This window comes from Bidens hawaiensis, unplaced genomic scaffold (assembly GCF_021521415.1).
Source record: "Bidens hawaiensis isolate Kalapana, Puna unplaced genomic scaffold, B.hawaiensis_p1.1 tig00039473_1, whole genome shotgun sequence".
Classification (NCBI taxonomy): Eukaryota; Viridiplantae; Streptophyta; class Magnoliopsida; order Asterales; family Asteraceae; genus Bidens; species Bidens hawaiensis.
Window position 1 is genome coordinate 40,905 of NW_027505604.1, and position 13,023 is coordinate 53,927.

General features: G+C 34.3%; 1 pseudogene across 1 annotated transcript; it reads right to left on the minus strand.

The window, feature by feature from the left end:
* Nucleotides 1-5,337: 5,337 nt before the first annotated feature.
* LOC143614241 (sulfite exporter TauE/SafE family protein 3-like) lies at nt 5,338-8,314 on the minus strand (annotated as a pseudogene). The gene is made up of 11 exons (XR_013150260.1): nt 8,084-8,314; nt 7,649-7,808; nt 7,367-7,567; nt 7,211-7,275; nt 7,045-7,072; nt 6,861-6,952; nt 6,699-6,785; nt 6,539-6,589; nt 6,142-6,456; nt 5,521-5,661; nt 5,338-5,430 (listed from the first exon to the last, which is right to left on the minus strand). The product of XR_013150260.1 is annotated as a sulfite exporter TauE/SafE family protein 3-like (transcript).
* Between the last annotated feature and the right edge of the window lie 4,709 nt (nt 8,315-13,023).

Below are 13,023 nucleotides of genomic sequence, written 5' to 3' on the forward strand. Positions count from 1 at the left end.
TACCAATTTACACTTTGTTTTGATATAAACTTTATTATGATTTAAATTATTGATAATTTGCTAATGAATAGTAAAAAAGATAAGCATCAAGATCAAGAATAATAATAATATGTACAAAGTGGACAAGTATGATGGGTATATGTATATATATATATATGTTTACGGAAAAGTTAAAATTCAAAGGGAGACAAAAATGAGAGGGGTGAGAAGGATTTGTGACCATACAAAAAACCTCTAAAAAAAGTTTCTAAAAAGTTAATAAAAAAAATCATAACTGACAATATAAATAAAAATTAAAAAAACAAAAATGTTTCCCTCATCATTTTCGTTAAAAAAAAACCCTGAAAAGACACAATGCAGAGACAAAAGACACAATGACAAAAATGAACAAAAGACACAATTACAACTAAAAAAGACACAATAAATCGCTAAATATAACACAATATCCAAAAAAATATAACACAATGTTGACTAATATAACAAAATATCAAGAAAAAAAGATATAATGTCAAGGAAAAAAGACACAATCAATGACGAAAATAAACACAAAACACAATGATAAACAAAAAAAACACAATGGTCTTTTTTACTCAACATTGTGTCTTTTTCGAGTTTTTTTTAAGAACGAGAAAGACGGTGGAAACATATTTGTGTTTTTACTTTTTTTGTTTTTTTATTAAATTTCGAGTTATGATTTTTTGTTTATTTATTTTTAAATTTTTTTGAAGGGTTTTTTTGTGTGGCTATAAATCCTTATCATTCTTCTTATTTTTGTCTCCCTTTGTAGAATAAATTGACCCTATATGTTTATCTCTATTATTGTTTACAACAACAAAATCCCACACATAGTAAAACTATTAGTAGGGTCTGGGGAGGGTGAGATGTAGCAACCCTTACCTTTATCCCTAGGGAATAGAGAGGTTGCTTCCGAGAGACCCCCGGCTCCAAAAACAAGCAACATAATAGTAGAATAGTAAATATAGTATAAAATAGACTATTAAAAAAATGTAATATTTAGTAGTAACGGGAAAAAAATTGATAAGTAGATAAAAATAATTATAATAAATAGCAGTATTAATAGTAAAAATAAACAATACAGGTACCAGAAACAAATTATACTAAGTTGGTCAGGTCATGGCTCTAAGACATATTTCTAAACCAAAACTATATCATTTCCCTAGAAGTCCTTAACCTTAATTCTACGTCTCCAAGAAGTCCTATCATCAACCATGTCTTGGGAGAGATGCAAGTTTATCAAATCATGCCTAATCGTTTCATCCCAAGTCAATTTGGGTCTACATCTACCCCTCCTGCCCTCTATAGTAATGTTTTCTACTGATCTAAGGTTTATCAAACCATGTCCTCTATTATTGTTTACGTAAATCATTAACACATCATTATGTGTATATTTATTTTTCCTTTTTAATATAGTTCTATCATGTTTCATATATAACAAAATTTGTTGTCACATCACTGCTACGTAAGTAAAGGGGTATTAACTAATCAATCCAAAAAAACAAGTGTTAGAGAGGGAGGGGTGGATATCGGGTAGGGTAATCGAATTAGGGTATACCGTTGCCTTCAAAATTTGCTGAAATAAGGTAGCGAAAATCAGCTAGTATAACTTGATTAGAGTAGGTTAGAGAGAGGGAACCATGTGTGTGTGAGTGTATGAAGAGGAAAGAGATAGAGAGATGGATCTTGATTAAATTGAAAACAAAAAATGATTGGTACTTGAGAGAAGAGCTGCTTATTGTTTAAGCGGTTTGTGATAGTAGATAGTGTAAATGACATGGCAATGTGGGGTTTCGGGGTACTTGAGGGTAACGCACAACTTCACTTTATAGAGGGGGTTTAAAGACCAAGTTATAATAAGAATGTGCAGCTTGGTGTCATCAAGGAGGAATCAGTCCATGTTATCTCATTATTGGCTTGTTGGTGCATATTGAAAGCACGAAACGAGGTGAATTTCAATCTAAAAAAAACGTCATTTAGGTGTGGTGGTAGAAATTGAAAACATAAGCTATCTTTGGGTCAAACGTAGAGCAAACGTTGAGTCTCTTGAATGGGATAGATGGTATATGTTTAGGATGTAGGCGGAATTAGGGTGATGTAGTATGGGAAAACACCCCCACTACATATGCCCTTATAGGTTGAACCAACAAGCTAATTGGTTGGATGAAATGTTAAACCTTTTTTAATTGTGTATTTAAAACGTTAACCTTGTTAATTAAGCTAAAAATAAACTAATATTAATATTGTTTTATAAGGGTGGAAGGGGAGCATGCTGCAACCACCCGCTAGCCAACCAACCACCAACAACCAAGTCAGCCACTGTCTTATCACCCGCCACCACCGACAGCACATCATCTGCAAAAAGCTGCTGCATCACTCACAAACATGCTCGCTCTTTACACTCCTTTCTCCGGGTTGTATCACCCGAAAACGCTACCCCGTCGTGTAAAATTTGGGAGGTGGCAACGGTGTTCCCGCTCAACATGTAGTACCCGAGCCCATTACATGCTCAACACCCCTTCCACCCTAAGTTTCGTCCGTTTTTTAAAGGTATTCCAACCAACACATGGTATGTTAAATATATTGTTGTTGTCTGAGGAGGAACTAGAGGGGGTGCAAGAGTGTCTACTAACCCTCCGGTCATGAGAATTTATTGGATTTATATACATAAAATCTGATATTTTTTAGAAAAAAAACGAATTTAAGATCCCAAAATACAGAAGTTTTGGTTCCCCAGTAATTGTTGTGCTCTATCAATAAAAATAGTAAAAGATGTCGAGTATATAAAAGTGATGTAACGTTTATTTATATAATTAGCGTATCATATAATCAGGCCATATACTTCACATGTCATATTTTATTAGCATCATCACGAGATTAAAATAAAAAAAAATGCACTTTTGACTTCCTAAATAGTTCAAGGAAAATATTCTTTGAATCTTAATGTTTACACCTTACATTCTTCAAATGTTGACTTCTGACCATTTGTTTCTCTTTCATTAATTTCCTCAGGACCACTCATCCAACTTCTTGCATAAAATCCAACCGTTCACTAATAAAGGGCAGAGATGGTGGCCGAATAATAATTCAGGTGGGTAGGGATGCAAACGACAACTGACACTAACCCTTTTAGATCGGCCAAATCAAATAAAACATTGTTTGTGTTTGAGAACCGTTCAAGAACAAGTTCAGTTCCTTAATAAACAAACCCGGACTAGAAATTTTATTCAATTAACTGTTTGTGAACCGTTCGCTTGTCTGATAAAAGCTTAACGAACAAACATGAAAAAGGTCTTGTTCGGTTTGGTTTGTTTACAACCATAAAAGTGGGGTTGCGGTGGCGCGTGGCCGCGATTTGAAAGTAGAAGAACCGAAGGGTTAGCATTTGTGGGGCTGAATATAGATAGCATATAAGCTACTTTAGCCACAAGTTACTTTACTTGTATTATGCATGAAACAATGTGTGGGCTTTCTGTTAAGGAATAAGTAAGAATTACTTTATTCTTTTCCTCCTTCTACTTCCGTATTCAAAAATACAATAAACCCTCATATTTCATTCAATTTACATCCCATGCCTTATGCAACCCAAATCTAATAATGGTCCCAAATTTGGATTTGCTCCTTGTTGCTCTTCTGCATGGCTCATTCATGACATGTGTTCTTATCATTGTCTTCTTCATCATCTTGATAGTTATGTTGTCTACATTCTTCATCTCTTTCTTCTCAATTATTATCATAGATGCATATGACTACTATCCATATGTTTCACAACTTGTTGAGACGATAAATGCTCATCTTGAATTGTGTTTTGCGCTTGCGATGCTTAGTTTGGCGTATGCATATGTGGCTGCGGAGATAAGATGGAAACACGCATTTCAAACCGGAGTTTCTAAACTTAAAAAGAAGCTTCGTGTTGCATTTGATCAAGCTGACCAACGAAGAGTTCGTGATTAGCGAGTAGCATAAGTTGTTATAGAAGAAATATTTAGTGTTCTTGTAATTTTATCATTAAGGATAGTTTTCTTTACATTAGAGTATGCTTAATTATAAATTTAACATTCCATCTCTTTTAGTTGTGATATAGAGGCTAATGCTTAATATATTATAAATTTAACATTCAATCAAATCAAAGTTGTCTTATAATGTTTACCTACTAATTATGCGGTTTTTTTAATGGCTGATTTCGATCATTAACAAAGTGCTAGCTAGAGGCTAAGCACAAACCACTAAAATACAAACACCAATTACAAATTGAAGCTACACCAATCTTTCCATTCTAAAAATACAAATTTGCCTCCATGTGAGCCAAATGAAACTCTGTTTTCTTTTCTCTCCTCTACTAGTTGTTTTAGATAGGGCCTTTTCCTTCTAAATATTGTCTCATTACAAGCTTCCCATAAGCACCAATAAGTTGTTATAATCGCAGCATGCACCACCTTAGCCTTGGTTGAACTCAATCGCAAGTTTTGAAGCAAATACAAAAGAACTTTAATGCAAAAAGCACAGATAGGGGGGATATTACAACATTGACGCATGTCTTGCCCAACCAAAGTTGCCACATGCCCACACAGAGCGGAAAAGGATGTGATCAGTTGCTTTGGGCGAGTCATCACACAATGAATACCAATTTGAATCTATCTAAGCATTCAAGTTCATGCTTAATGCATATACTGAACAAAAGGATCCAATTACAATAGAGAGATGGGTAAGTGGGAACAACCAACAATGTTAGTGTAAGAAGGAACTAGAATCAGTATGTCAAGGCCGGTTGGAGTGTAAGCCAACAATTTCAGTACACACTGCATCCCATTATACATACTATTTATAAGCACGATGAAAAGTGGTAGGCTCGGTAGAACAAGTGATAGTGGTATAAAGAAGAATATAGTCAGAAAACTAGCAAGGATGACGAGTAAGTCGGTGTCAGGAAGATCTGAGTAAACATTAAAATGAATATGTAACTAATAAAAAGACAAACTGAGAAATAAAACCCACAAATTGCAACTTTTGTATAAAACAACCGACATATTTACACATAACTCTAACACAACCATTGAACATGTTTCAACGAAACAAACATGTCATTAGAAAGAACAAACAAACAAAAAATAACATATCCAACAAAGTCCCACAATCATTGTAGTAACATCAACTTTCAGAAGCAATTTGATTCTAAAATGGAGCTGGTATAAATGAAACGATCTTAAGCTAGGCTTGCCTTTCCTGGCACAGTACATTTTTTTACACCACGACGTACAAGTCACCAGTCACCGGCCACAACATAAAATTTTGACAAATTCTAGCTTATAGAAATGATTTTAATCTAGTTCTAGACCTCATACTTGCAAAGATCCTCGAATCCCATGTATTCATCTCGCTCAATTTTCCCAATCATGTCTTTGATTCCAACTCCACCTACAAAAAAAAAAATATATTAATAAAAATACAAGTTTCCCATGTAGTTTCATCAAAATTTTTAGTAAAAAAACAATATAATAATCTCACCTAATGTTACTGCACTAATGAGTATGGTGGATGCCAGGATGAATATTATAAGTGAATCGCGCCCTAACCTCATAGTCAGTTGTTTGATAACATGTTGACCGATAAAAGCAGCAATCGTTGCCACAAGTAGAAAATACGCAGCTACAAAAGTTATAAATAATCAGATAAGCAGTTCAGATAAAGATGGACGTGCTGGGTAATAAGCAACCTTCCGTACATGTTGAAACGAACAGGGTTGACCCGAAAGACCTTTTATTCCCAAAAAAAATAAAGAAAATTATTTTCTTGAGATTAAAAGGTAAAGCAGAAATTGTATTTACTAGCTAGCACAATGAAATATTAAGGAGGACCTCCATTGAGAGACGTACTATATACTAACATAGGGACCTCTACTAACGAAGTAACAAATCTAACAAATTATCCATTAAACTAACTAAATAATTATCTCTCCATCTTTAATACAAATTGGTGTGACAAATATAATTATATAAATACAAGAATATTATGTCAAACAGTTATATATCTTTCTAAAGGTTTAAAAGGTTTTATTTATTAAAACTACAATGAGCATAAATTTTGACTAGCTTGTTTGATCTGTTTCCTATAAAGCTATGCGCTTACCATACGGAACTGGGAAACGCTTTAGAAGGTAGTATTCTACAACAGACATAGAGGACGAAAACGTCATTGCAAATGTGGCTGTTGCACTTGAAACCTGTGGAGGTACTCCAAGCTCCAAAAAGAGTGGGCCCATGATAAAACCGCCACCTAGACCGAGTAAGCCGCCAACCAAATCAGCTACAACACCACAAAAACAATACAAAACCAATTGTCCTATGCTAAGGTTGCTGGCTGAATCTCCAATTGATGATATAGTTCTTGTCCTTTATATAAGCAAATTGCCTCATAACCAGATACCCCAAAAGAAATTGGAATCTACGTGGTCAATAACTCGATATAAGTTAGAAATAAAATGATGTGATTTACGTAACTGAAAAATAATAGATAGAAAGTATACCTGTGATAAGTTTAGCACCCAATACCATGTTGAACAAGTAGATGTATAATTCTGTCACCAATATATGCAAATTCATAAGTTCATAGAATAATAAAACTTTTATAGAAAACGTAATCGTTAATTTGAACAATGTAACATTCTAAGTTATGTTATTGGTTACCTTTACGATTTGCAGACAGAGGAATGAAATCCAAACAAAGACAAGAAGGCCTAGCTCTTTCCAACAAACATTCTCATAGACAGTAACCTGAGATGTTTATATAATAAAATATATTTTAAAAAATATATACAATTAAATCAGTCTTTTTCGCAGTGGTTTCACCTCTGTATTTAACGTTCTTTTGGGGTAGGATGTACTTGTACTTCCGTTGCTAGGAGCACGAGAATGAATCATGTATTCTGCCTCGGCACCATCTGTAGTTTATATAAAAAAAATGGTGGAATTTGTAAAATAATAAATAATGTTTGCAATCATGATATATCTGGCTTGAGTGAAATAAACCTACCATTGCTTTCCAAGAGCTTAGCAGCCTCCTGAAAAAGAAAAAAAAAACCGATTATATAAGTGTAAACAAGTTCTTTTATTTCAATAAAACTGTTCTTTTTAGTAACTACTAGTTCCTTGAATAATTATAAAACTTGGTAACACTAAAATTTTATTCTATATGTTACCGTTTTCTTAATTGTTTCTTCTTTCCATGTTTCAACACCCTTGCAGAAAGCCTTGGTTGATATGACTGTAGATTAACCATTTATAATTTGAAATCTCAAATTACCATATATATAATTGAAATACAAATATACTGTTGAACATAAACATAACAATACCTATGAAAAGAATAATTAACAAAATTGTTACCATCCAATCAGCAAAAATCACATTAAACGCTACTCCAATACTTATTCCAAGCATCAACATTGGTTGAATAAGCAATGCCAAATCATAATCAATAATCGGCATATCAAGTGTAGGATGCCTTAACTTAAGATTGTAATAAACAGTTGAGGTTGCTGCACCCATGATCATACCTGAAAAACAGACAATTTTTAAACACAAACCATGTGAGTTTATGTCATTATATTATATATTTGGATGTAATTTATCCTTACATTTTGAAATCGCAGTAGCGGATTTAGCATCAAAACCGATAATTAGAGTAAGCATTGGCACAAATATCCCACCACCTCCAACTCCACCTACACTCCCAAATGCTGCTCCACAAAATCCAATAAAGCTACCAACAACACTTTGCCACCCAAATTCCATATCCTGTTACGTTAATTTTTCATTTCTAAAGTATTAACAGTTAGTCATGTGTCGCGGTGATCATTAACGAGCACACGATTAGCATGTCATGTGTTGGGATTAATTAATAAAACTGTATTAAGAGAAAGAGTCAACCTAGAATCAATGAAATTAGATTTTTCTTTTTTAAAGTTAACGACCACAAGTTATTGGAAAAATATGACATTAAGTGAAACACAAGTTTATAAACGAAATAAAAATAATTGGTCAATTTATTATCAATGAAGTTGTCAACTTACAGGCCAGACATGTTCATAACCTGTTCCATCTGTTTGAAACATATTCTTCACCAATTTCACAAGATACGCGGTTGTCCATTCATCTACACCGTCGTAACCTGCAACTGTGACCACATCTTCAGTCATAATTATGCTTCGTTCAGCAGAAGCGAACATAGAAGCCAACACGAAGTTCATCAAGATAATCGTCACAACTCGCAACATGCTCCATCTGTGTGCTCCAATATCCATTATTCAATACGATAACCCTGTAACACTTTCTCGATATTGTTCTTCTAATTGTTCAACTGAAGATAGAGATGAATTAGAAGAACACAAGAAATATGAATTGCATGTTCAAGGGTGTTAAGTGGTTTTCAGGCTTGTGAAAATGGTGTGGCATCACAATATGAGGGTAGTGACAAATATTAATATATAGGGTAACTTGTTATTTTGTCACACCAATTTGTATACAAGATGTTAGAGAAATATATGGTAACTTGTTATTTTGATTTTCCGACCCACTTGAGTTCTCTGAAACCAATGAAGTTTTTTTTTTTAACTTCCCAAACGTTATCTTGTACAATAAGGTTATCTAATTATTGGCTACTTTAATAAATATGGTAATCTAATTTATTGAACGGTAATGAAAGGTCATCCCTATTGAAGGATTAGGCCAACACATGTCGGGGTTGGAGTACCGGGCTATCCTTAAGTACCGGTTAAGATGAGCCTTGCCCAGTTTTTCGCAAAGTCTGTTTGGATTTCTTTGGAGACCATGCGGTGCATTGCAAAGAATTACCTAGTTTTAAATATAGGCATGATTTAGTAAGGGATGTTCTGTGCGATGTTCTTAAACGGGCAAAGATTTCTGTAAAAAGGAGGCCCCAGTTAACTTTCTTACAAATCCGCTCGAAGGGAGGTCCACGTTACGACCAGCTGATATTCTTGTGTTTGGGTGGGCAGGGGGGAAACACGCATGTGTGGACCTTATAGGAGTGTCTCCTCTTTTCGGGCTCAGGGACTGCGGATTTGTTGTGGGTCAGGCTGCGTTGAAGGCCGAATCGGGCAAAGTTGCCAAACACGAGAAAACCTGTTTAGAAAATCAACATGTGTTTTTCCCTTTTGCTTTTGACACATTTGGGTTTCTGGCCCCGGAGGCTGTGAATTTTCTAAACAGGGTTCAGCGTGTCGTCCATGGTACTTTGTCGTCTCCTACGACCCAACGCTTTGTTTTTAGTAGAATTGGTTTTGCTATTCAAAAGGGGGTTGCGGCGCAGCATGTTGCCCGCTTGCCTGCCACTTTATTGTAATCGTTTTGATTTTAATGAGAAATATAGATAACAAGTCGGAAAAAAATGAAAGGTTGATAAGAGCTACTCCTACTTCTTTTTTTGTTTTTTTTCCTTAACAACCAACACTTCTAATTCAAAGAGGGTATTGACAAAATTTCCCTTTCAAAACTCGAACCCTGACCTATTCATAGAGAAAACCTTAGAAAAAACTTTCATATCAGCCCAACAAAGTGGTGACGGCGAGCCTTACTACACACTAATAATGAAACAATTATGAGAAACACTAAATTCTTCATATTATTGTTCCTATTAAAACCATATCTTTTTATACTAGAACATGTTATTCAGAAATTATAAAAAACTTATAAATTAAGCAAGAAACATAAGGGATATGTGTTATATATATAATTAACATGAATAAAATTTTCAATGTATATACATATAAAATATTTATATTCTTATTTAACTCGCTATCGATCTAACAAATCATTCAAAATCAACGAATACGTGATATTATAGTCCAAATCACACGATAGATATACTCGGTTACCAGTTATTTAAAACCAATGAATTTCTCCGGTTAGCATATGATTTCTTGGTGTTGAAAATGTTCTAAAAACCAAATAACTCTAAAAATCCAGAATGGACATTGAAGGGTCATATGCTAATATTTTATGTGCAGTTGCGTTCATGTAAAAATAACTTCAACTTAAATAAGGAATTACGATGAGATAGTGACAAACTGACAACTACGAGTGAACCTCCCATTTGTATATGGCATGCATGCATTTGTGTTTAGATTAGGATATTAACTTAAAAATAGAAATTCAGTTGAAGAGTTAGGGTGGTTGATGGTTGTTGGTGATTTGAATGCCATCAATTCATTTTATGTAACTAAGATTTACTTAGCACCAAAGAAAAATCCAAGTAAGTTATATTACGAATTATGAGGTGAAGAGTGCACGCACATTCAAACATAATATGATTTTTCAATTTTGACAAACCATAGAGGCTAAGAGGGTATCATCTTACAAAGACCTCCACAGTCCACCCCAACACGAGTAGCACCCCTTTCATCCTTTAAGTGTAATGGTGTTCCACGCCCTTTGCTTACGTGGCAAGGGCACTCAGTGGCGGAACCAGAACTCTTTTACTTAGCACCAAAGAAAAATCCAAGTAAGTTACATTACGAATTATGAGGTGAAGAGTGCACGCACATTCAAACATAATATGATTTTTCAATTTTGACAAACCATAGAGGCTAAAAGGGTATCACCTTACAAAGACCTCCACCCCAACACGAGTAGCACTCCTTTCATCCTTTAAGTGTAATGGTGTTCCACGCCCTTTGCTTACGTGGCAAGGGCACCCAGTGACGGAACTAGAACTCTTTAACTGGGGGGTCGTAATAGAAAAAAAATTATTCATTGATGAATATCAACTGTTTTTTTAACCAATAGTTGGTAATGGTAACTTTCAAGTTCCCATATCTTAAAACCGTTGTTAAATTGTTTCAATTTGAACACTTACGAAAATATGTTTCTCGACTATTAACCGAAAAATCGTTAATTGGATTAAGCAAGACCAGATCACCAACAATATCGTCTTCCGATTGTTCAACTTTTTTAAAGATTATATTTGAGACTTTTTACCAATGCATCGATCTCATAAGTGTTTTTGTATGTAATAAAAATAGCTTTCTTTAACCAGAAAAAAGTTAACAAATCCTAAATTAAGTAATATATGCTAAGAAATAATCGAACAAAGTAAAATAAACAAAAGGAAAACCAAAAAAATTTATTCGAAAAGAGGTAGTGTTGATTTTGTACTGGTGTGAAAAAAAATATATATAAAATATTAAAGTGTTTGGTAAATTTATTTAGGCTTAAGTTATTGGGTTTTATGTAACAGCCCAGCTACCACCGCACCATAATATTGTCCGTTTTAGTCGGGACGTACCACCATCGTCTCACGATTTGCTTTTGGTTGTCCAGGTGAAGACTTCCCAGGAGGTCACCCATCTTGATACTACTTCCACTTGAGGACGCTTAACTGTGAAGTTCTCCTCTCATCTACTACCATTAAGCGCCCAAAACATGTTAGGATGGGGAAGGTATCCACCTCCCTATAAAGAAGGTTTTGTTCTCCTCCCCAACCAATATGGGATGTCACAATCCAACCCCCTTAGGGGTCCAGCTTCCTCGTGGGACCTGGCACCACCGGTCCGGCTCACAACAACTAAACCTTAAATAGTTTTGTTGACAATTATTTGTTTAATAAAAAATGGCAATTACCTTAATATCTAACTATGCCAACAGATACGTAAAAATTTTGATAAATTAGAATTTCAAGTTGGGCTTTAATTGTATATCATTTTACAATTAAAGATTGAAAGCCGCAAGAGACAGGCAGAAAAGTTACGCTGACAAAAGAAGAAGACCTTTAGAATTTCAAGTTGGCGACAAAGTAATGTTAAAAGTATCACTTTGGAGAGGTGTGGTATGTTTTGGAAAGAAGGGAAAGTTAAGTCCGCGATATGTCGGACCATTTGAAATCATCGCTGGAGTTGGACCAGTCGCCTACCGTTTGAGATTGCCTGAAGAACAGAAGGGAATTCATGATACATTTCATGTAGCAAATTTAAAAAAATGCTTATCAGACGAATCATTGGTTGTTCCACTAAAAGATATTCAGATCGATAAAAAGTTATACTTCGTTGAAGAACCAATTCAAATTCTTGATAGGCAAATCAAAAAGTTAAGAAAAAGTAAACTACCCTTGGTGAAAGTTAAATGGAATGCTCGAAGAGGTCAAGAATTCACATGGGAAAGAGAGACGAAATGATGAAAAAGTATCCGTATCTTTTTGCTCAAAAATAAATCTCGAGGACGAGATTCTATTAAGGTGGGAAGAATTGTAATATCCGAAAAAAAAAATATATTACGAAATAAAAGTCTACATTTCTATACACTAACATGACTAGACCCAATTATATATCATTTTACACACTAATAAAGGTCTAATATTTTTGTTATTAGAATATGAGCATATTATATATATATATATATATATATATATATATATATATATATATATATAAAAACAAGACAAACAAAACAAAACAAAGGCCTACATCTCAACCATGCACATGCATTTCTAATAAGCACATTCATCCACTTCATTGAACTCCTCTCTGGCATCTCATAAGCCCTGCCATATTTCATCACTCCCAACCTTCCCAAGATGAGTTTTCACCATCACACCCTTCTCACTTCAATTATAAAACCCAACCTCACCTTTCTATTTCATCACAACAATTGAAAATCTTTCTCAGTCACAAATAACTCTTCTCCATTCAATGCATAACATAGGAAGCTTGAAGTCCTTTTCAAATCTCTGTTAACTTTCTCTTTTTCTATAGGTGAGTAATTTTGATACAAAACCTAATTTCAATTAAAGTTTGGGGTTCTCAAAGAATTGAGTATAAACAGAGGTTTGATATAATAGAAACCTTAATAATCGTTCAAATATCTGTGTTACGATACAAACGAGTAATCAACAGATTAAGATCGATAAAGAGAAAGGAAGAAGAACAGAGAGAGGAAAACCAAATCAATTCATCGATACTCTTCCCTTCAATGGCTCCTGTATATGTATATGAACATA